This window comes from Schistocerca gregaria, chromosome 3, assembly GCF_023897955.1.
Source record: "Schistocerca gregaria isolate iqSchGreg1 chromosome 3, iqSchGreg1.2, whole genome shotgun sequence".
NCBI classification, from domain to species: domain Eukaryota; kingdom Metazoa; phylum Arthropoda; class Insecta; order Orthoptera; family Acrididae; genus Schistocerca; species Schistocerca gregaria.
In genome coordinates this window covers 583,563,091-583,570,655 of record NC_064922.1, presented here as the reverse complement: position 1 = coordinate 583,570,655, position 7,565 = coordinate 583,563,091, and the positions used below count along the sequence as shown (strand labels likewise).

Here is a 7,565-nt window from a genome sequence, read left to right as displayed (position 1 = left end):
TTTTAACCGCAACAGTTTTAATATACGCTATTGGAGCTGGAATTACCGCGGCTGCTTGCACCAGACTTGCCCTCCAATAGATACTCGTTAAAGGATTTAAAGTGTACTCATTCCGATTACGGGGCATCGGATGAGTCCCGTATCATTATTTTTCGTCACTACCTCCCAATGCCGGGAGTGTGTAATTTGTGCGCCTGCTGCCTTCCTTGGATGTGGTAGCCGTTTCTCAGACTCCCTCTCCGGAATCGAACCCTGATTCCCCGTTACCCGTTACAACCATGGTAGGCGCAGAACCTACCATCGACAGTTGATAAGGCAGACATTTGAAAGATGCGTCTCCGCTACGAGGACCGTGCGATCAGCCCAAAGTTATTCAGAGTCACCAAGGCAAACGGACCGGACGAGCCAATCCGATTGGTTTTGATCTAATAAAAGCGTACCTTCCCTCTCTGGTCGGGACTCTGTTTGCATGTATTAGCTCTAGAATTACCACAGTTAACCAAGTAACGTGGGTATGATATAAGGAACCATAACTGATTTAATGAGCCATTCGCAGTTTCACCTTAATGCGGCTTGTACTGAGACATGCATGGCTTAATCTTTGAGACAAGCATATGACTATTGGCAGGATCAACCAGGGAGCTGCGTCAACTAGAGCTGAGCAGCCGGCCGCCTGGGAGTGTGTCCCGAAGGTCCGCGCGAACACGCAAGCGTCTGCTCAATTATTCTGCAAACAACAGGAGGCTGAGCTCCCCTGCACGATACACCTCGAAACACTCTCAGGTCCCGGCGGCGCCCAGCGCCGTCCTACGTAATTGGTCGGGTTCGAGAGAGGCGCAATCGCCCGGAGTTAAGCGAGTAGACGCTTTCAGTTCTAACACCCGTGCTCCCAACTGAGCTTGCCGCTGCCGACAGAGGCCCGGGAGCGTGCTGTCATGGCATTGCCGGTGGGGGACAACACGCGCCACCTACGGTGACCGGCAGCTCCAACGCCAGCGCCACAGAAGGGCAAAGCTCTACTTGGGTGCAGAAGCGAACTCTCCCAGCACAGCGCACATGCCAACAAGTCATCAGAGCTGCGATACAAACCACCTGTGAGAACCGCTGGGGGCGACCGAGCAGCAGACGGCGTCGCGACGCCGAGTGCCGGGCGGCGGCTCATCCTCAACGCTCACAGTCCGCAATCGGACCAGCACACTGCAGATGTCCACCGCGCTTCGCACCGGGCTCGGCAGAACCCACTTTGGCCGCCTGGCGCCGCGCGCAGTGTGCACCGGCGTGTAGCTGGGACGCCTGCCGGGCCCGTCGGCCGGCGCTCCTGCCACTGGGCGCCCCCCACCAGCCGGCAGTTCTGCGTGCGCTCACGCAGCGCGCAGCCAGCACGCCGGGCGGCCACCCCTCACCGGCCAGGGACAGTCCCACCAAGCCACAGCCTCGTATCGCTTCATACCCACATGGCCAACTTAGGTTCGGGGGTATGGCGGGTACCGCCGAAACAACCGGTTCATAGATGTACCAATCGTCCCTATCACCGATGCACCTGCAGTGTGAACAACCGCTCAACAACTGATTTCCAGTTCATTTGCGGATCTTTGGCAGCAAACGTATATGTCAATCTACATTTGCGAATTCTACGATTCTTGCATGCCTGCATGTTATGTGTCACATCACGCTACATCAGCCGACATACACACTGTGGCATGTACACGAGAGAACACGCGGAAGATGGTCCGCGCACGTGTGCGATGTCCCTTGCGCGGCCGACTGTCAACCGGCCTCTGTAGCATGTCGCAGATGTGGAACGCGGTCCACCATGGTATCATGTTGTGTGAGGCAATACGACTAAATCGGAAAACACGCGTCGCTACATCAACAGATGGCTCACGCTGATCCCCAGCAGGGGGACGACATGCAATGCTTTCGTCCGTACCTACCACATGTCTCTACGGCGTACAACAGTGCAATCTCGCTGTAATGGGGAGACGAGACAAGTAGCATCGTGCACAACATATGGACCTTATGATTCGCCATTGTTGGGCGCAGCCGGTGTACGGTCACGCATGTGCCACATTATGTCACTCGGTAAGTAACAACGGATGATCAGTGTGGGCTACGCGTACGACATCAGCGGACAGTCCACACAGGCCATACCACAACGTACACTGACTGCATCGACATCCGAATGCAACTGAACAGCTGCAAGGCTCATTTAACAAGCAAACTCCTGACCGACCAGCTTGGGAGGGCAGGAGGGGAGGGCGATATTCGTCCTGTAGCGGTACACCTTCCAGTGGTTAGCGGGAATGTGTAGAAAGTACGCAACACTCGAAAGACGTTTACATTCCTATAACGTTACATGTGACAATTACAGTGCACATTATGATGCAACATAAGTTAGGTTAAGGTGCGACGTACATTAGGTTAAGGTGATACGTAAGTTAGGTTAAGGTGCGACGTAAGTTAGGTTAAGAGGGGCCAACTTGGGTTAGGTTAAGGGCCAACGTGGGTTAGGTTAAGGGCCAACGTGGGTTAGGTTGCGAGAGATGTGTCAAGTCAGGATGTACGTTTTGCTGGTGTCAGGTGGTGGGTTGGTTCGATGCGTTTACCAGGGGTGTGGTCAAAGTGTATTTCATTCCTTAAACCTTTTGTGTTGTGTTGTAGAGTTGTGTATTGTGGTGATACTGGGTGGACCACTGTGGGTGTTGCTGGTGATTTGAGCAGCGTTGTTTGTGGGTGATGTGAAACATTCTGTCTTATTAGTGGACGTCACGTTCCTGTTGTCGTAGTTTGGATAGTGTTCTGTGGCAATGAGGATGAAATGGATGTTGTTCAACACTAGTGCTTTGGTGTTTTAGCTGTGTCTGTTACAGACAGAGTGTACTGTGTGATAGGGTGTCTGGGTCGAGTGCAGTTCACATTGTCCTCCCCAGTTTACAGTATGTATAGGAACATTCTCATGTATCATCTATCTATGTGGCCCTGCATCATTTACTAAGGAGGGACGTGAGACGACTGAAATATTAGTAATGTACTGATTTACAGCAGAATGCTTACCTTCCACCAGTGGGCGAGTATCGACTCTGCCCCAGCGTTGCCACCGCAGGAAGCGGTGTTGGAAACAGTACCCACACACCGTCACCATTGTGCGGGGGAACGGACCCTCTATATCCTCAGCTGAGCACTCTTTGCCACCGGGCGTCAGGTCTCGCGGCCAGCCGTCCAGAGCATGTATAGGGACAGTTTTTTTTTTTTTTTACAGCATTATTTAACTTACAAAACCCACTACCTAGTAACAAAAGTGGGTGCTACTTCTAAACATTGCTACTATATGTTACATGACATTGGTTTCTATTTGCTAGTATTAATTAACACAATTGATATTACAAGTTTTGGCCATCTACATCTACATCTACATCTACATCTACATGACTACTCTGCAATTCACATTTAAGTGCTTGGCAGAGGGTTCATCGAACCACAATCATACTATATCTCTACTATTCCACTCCCGAACAGCGAGCGGGAAAAACGAACACCTAAACCTTTCTGTTCGAGCTCTGATTTCTCTTATTTTATTTTGATGATCATTCCTACCTATGTAGGTTGGGCTCAACAAAATATTTTTGCATTCGGAAGAGAAAGTTGGTGACTGAAATTTCGTAAGAAGGTCTCGCCGCGACGAAAAACGTCTATGCTGTAATGACTTCCATCCCAACTCGCTTACCATATCTGCCACACTCTCTCCCCTATAACGCGATAATACAAAACGAGCTGCCCTTTTTTGCACCCTTTCGATGTCCTCCGTCAATCCCACCTGGTAAGGATCCCACACCGCGCAGCAATATTCTAGCCGCTCCGGATTACCAGGAGTGTTGCCCATCCCTAACCATGAGGAGGTGGGCCGACTACTATTTGGAAACGACTGCTGTATTTACATTTGTTTTGTTACCCTCCACCACCCTTTATTATACAAGTCTACAATACAAATACAAAAACTACTTCTACAAAATTGATTACAAAAACTTGCGCCTCTGCGCTATTAGTTTACAATATGATAATAAAACTAATTAAGCATGGAGTAGATAAACATCAACTTCTGTAACTATTTGCAATTATCTGTTTGGTCTGGTTTGATTCATTTGTATATATTTATGTATATGTTGTGGATTCGCTAGAAGGCAACCTTGCCAAGGAACCACCCCTGGGCATCCACAGCGTCTATGTTTCCATAGACCCAGGAGCCCCCCCAACGTCTTCCTACTTGCCCTCTTTGCGATCCTTCAATTCAATTCGTATTTGACCTGGATGGCGGGCAGCAACCCCCATCAACGGTAACCAGAAGATGAAGAAGCCTCCATTCCTTCCCAGGCCGTTTCTTCTGTTGTTTTGCCAGTATTTGCTGCACAATACTCCTCAAACGTTGTCTGAGGAGTACGGCTTTTCCCTAGTTAACTCTAGGTCTATTCAAATACCAACCTTGAATACATAGAAACTTCATCAACCAGAACTTGTAATGTTTTGTATATTTCCCGATTTCTTAGCATTTCAAATATCGGTATATTCTGTAATTGTTGCCTTGCCTCCAAAGCACCTGGTTCGAAGGCCGGGCATTCCAATACAACGTGCTCAGGGGTCCCTACAGGGGCACCGCAGGGCCGGCGGACAAAGCGATATGCTGTAGAGCGGCAGTACACTGCGCGCCCGGCCGCCGCCGCTTCCGCCGCCGCTCCCGCGCGCATGGAGGCGGCACCCATCGCAGCACCCACGCCAGAGGAACAAGCTCAGAGGGTGGTTGTGGGGGGCCGGGGCGGGGGCGGGGGAGGCGGCGGGGGAGGCGGCCGCAAAACCGATACGCCTCAGCCCGCCGCACCCAATGCAATGCCCGTGGGTGGGTGGGTGTGTGGGTGGGTGGCTTCCCAGTTCTACTAATCCGCCGAGAGGTACGGGAGACAAAAAAAAACAAAAACGAAAAACAAAGCCAAATGCACACGTGCCCCTGGCGCCCAGCCGCGGGGGTCTCGTCTCGCGACAAAACGAATCCCCCAAGCTAGGGCTGAGTCTCAACAGATCGCAGCATGGCAACTGCTCTACCGAGTACAACACACCGCCCGGTACCTAAGTCGTCTACGATTCCGAGTTCCGACATCGAAATATAGACACCCATTGTCGACTGGTAGGGGCAGGGCGGCGCCGGGAACAGATCCCAGACAGCGCCGCCCGAGTGCCCCGTCCGGCAATCAAGTTGGGCCCATACGGCACGGTGCCACGTGGGTCGACCGCGCGTAGTAAAGTCACGTACTTTCGAGCCTTTCGACCCTCGGGACTCCTTAGCGATATCGTTGCAAAAATGGCTAGACAGGATTCGGCCTTAGAGGCGTTCAGGCTTAATCCCACGGATGGTAGCTTCGCACCACCAGCCGCTCGGCCGAGTGCGTGAACCAAATGTCCGAACCTGCGGTTCCTCTTGTACTGAGCAGGATTACTATCGCAACGACACACTCATCAGTAGGGTACAACTAACCTGTCTCACGACGGTCTAAACCCAGCTCATGTTTCCTATTAGTGGGTGAACAATCCAATGCTTGGCGAATTCTGCTTCGCAATGATAGGAAGAGCCGACATCGAAGGATCAAAAAGCGACGTCGCTATGAATGCTTGGCCGCCACAAGCCAGTTATCCCTGTGGTAACTTTTCTGACACCTCTTGCTGGAAACTCTCCAAGCCAAAAGGATCAATAGGCTGTGCTTTCGCAGTCCCTATGCGTACTGAACATCGGGATCAAGCCAGCTTTTGCTCTTTTGCTCTACGCGAGGTTTCTGTCCTCGCTGAGCTGGCCTTAGGACACCTGCGTTATTCTTTGACAGATGTACCGCCCCAGTCAAACTCCCCGCCTGGTAGTGTCCTCGAATCGGATCAAGCGAGGGAGTAATCTGCGCCGCACAGGCGGACGCGCCGAGCACACGGGACGCACGGCATGCGCAGGCTTGCACCCACACGCACTGCACGCTGTGGCGTACGGACACGGAGCCGCGGCGCGAACGCAACCCTAACACGCTTGGCTTGAGAACACCGTGACACCAGGTTGTTATACCACGATGCACGTGCTCCGCCTAACCGAGTAAGTAAAGAAACAATGAAAGTAGTGGTATTTCACCGGCGATGTTGCCATCTCGCACTTATGCTACACCTCTCATGTCACCTCACAGTGCCAGACTAGAGTCAAGCTCAACAGGGTCTCCTTTGCCCGCTAATTTTTCCAAGACCGTTCCCTTGGCAGTGGTTTCGCTAGATAGTAGATAGGGACAGCTTTTTTTTTACAGCTTTATTTAACTTAGAAAACCCACTACCTAGTAACAAAAGTGGGTGCTACTTCTGAACATTGCTACTATATGTTACATGACATTGGTTTCTATTTACAGTATTAATTAACACAATTGATATTACAAGTTTCGGCGACTTAGCCGCTCCGGATTACCAGGAGCGTTGCCCATCCCTAACCACGAGGAGGTGGGCCGACTACTATTTGGAAACCACTGCTGTATCTACATTTGTTTTGTTACCCTCCAGCACCCTTTATTATACAAGTCTACAATACAAATACAAAAACTACTTCTACAAGATTGATTACAAAACTTGCACCTCTGCGCTATTAGTTTACAATAGGATAATAAAACTAACTAAGCATGGAGTAGATAAACATCAACTTCTGTAACTATTTGCAATTATCTGTTTGGTCTGGTTTGATTCATTTGTATATATTTATGTATATGTTGTGGATTCGCTAGAAGGCAACCTTGCCAAGGAACCACCCCTGGGCATCCACAGCGTCTATGTTTCCATGGACCCGGGAGCCCCCCCAACGTCTTCCTACTTGCCCTCTTTGCGATCCTTCAATTCAATTCGTATTTGACCTGGATGGCGGGCAGCAACCCCCATCAACGGTAACCAGAAGATGAAGAAGCCTCCATTCCTTCCCAGGCCGTTTCTTCTGTTGTTTTGCCAGTATTTGCTGCACAATACTCCTCAAACGTTGTCTGAGGAGTACGGCTTTTCCCTAGTTAACTCTAGGTCTATTCAAATACCAACCTTGAATACATAGAAACTTCATCAACCAGAACTTGTAATATTTGGTATGTTTCTGGAGTTCTTATTATTTCAAATATCGGTATATTCTGTAATTGTTGCCTTGCCTCCAAGGCAACTGGTTCGAAGGCCGGGCATTCCAATACAACGTGATCAGGCGTCCCTACAGGGGCACCACAGACACATTCAGGTGTTTGTTGGCTCCCTACCCTGTGAAAGTACGCAGGATAGGGACCATGTCCCGTCAGAAAATGTACTATTCCTTGTGTTGGTATGAAATGTTTCAACTTTTGTCTTTCTTGTATACTTGGGAGGAAGTCAAAGACTCGCCTTCCCATATTTGAAAACTGCCATTGCTGTTGCCACACTTCATTTATTTTGCTCTTGATTTCTCTGATGTTATTGAGGTATTGTCCCATGATGCCGTTTACCCGATTATGGTCTCTCTTATTTAGCCAGTAGATAGCCGCTTGCTGCCTTAA

The 7,565-nt window shown here is 50.2% G+C and overlaps 1 non-coding gene across 1 annotated transcript in view; it reads right to left on the bottom strand.

Moving 5' to 3' along the window:
* The window catches only part of LOC126357248 (small subunit ribosomal RNA), a 1,894-nt gene extending 1,253 nt beyond the window's left edge, over positions 1–641 (bottom strand). The window contains exon 1 of the ribosomal RNA XR_007566195.1: positions 1–641. This exon is cut by the window's left edge and continues 1,253 nt beyond it. This is a non-coding gene — a ribosomal RNA (small subunit ribosomal RNA).
* Between the last annotated feature and the right edge of the window lie 6,924 nt (positions 642–7,565).